Source organism: Herpailurus yagouaroundi, unplaced genomic scaffold (genome assembly GCF_014898765.1).
Source record: "Herpailurus yagouaroundi ecotype Mexico unplaced genomic scaffold, PumYag 180, whole genome shotgun sequence".
In the NCBI taxonomy this organism is placed as follows: domain Eukaryota; kingdom Metazoa; phylum Chordata; class Mammalia; order Carnivora; family Felidae; genus Herpailurus; species Herpailurus yagouaroundi.
Window position 1 is genome coordinate 14,677,863 of NW_024412411.1, and position 810 is coordinate 14,678,672.

Here is an 810-nt window from a genome sequence, read left to right on the forward strand (position 1 = left end):
CCACCACAAAACATCATCTCCTTTGCCCCCTGCTCCCACCAAGAAATGATAGTGGTGGAAAACAGACTGGCAGAATTTCTATGCATGTGGACCATAAATGATAGGATAGAAATTATATATTTTAAAAATCTGCCTTTTAGGAAGATCCAGAAGTAACAAGACGGTGGTTTGGCAGCCATATGGACCTAAAGATATCTTTTACTTGCCCTCCAATTCTTTTTTTTTTTTTTTTAACCGAATTAGAATGCTTTTTCTAGTTCAATCACTGCCCTTACCATCCAAGATTTCTTTCATGCCACTGGTTTCACTGCCTGGTTACTGAAAGCAGTTGAGTTGCAACCTCTGATTTCAGTCATAACATTTATACATATTCTTAAGGAGAAAAACTTGGGGAACTTGCTTAGGAAGTAATGGCAAGCATTCATTTCTTGCTAGTCTCTTGCTCCTTAACTGGGCTGGAGACCTGAGGCCCTAACATCAAGGATGCAATTAGGAATCTTGAGGAAAAAGCTTTCAGTCCTGCTGAGACCTTAAGAATGGGGAACCAATACACTCTTATTTCCTAAGGGCTCCATATGAATTTGTCTAATTCTTGCCTGTGAGGAACACCCAGGCTCCATTCTGAATACGGGAAAGGCCATCCATACTGTGCAGATACACCCAGTAAGTCTTGGGTACGACTAGAAATCAGTGCTCTAGGTGATTTTGATGCAATATTTGGGAACCATTTCTTAAGCTTAAGTGGTTTATTATGGAGATGCTAAACAATGATTTCTACTATTGATATTCATCACTTCCAGCTGAGATCAT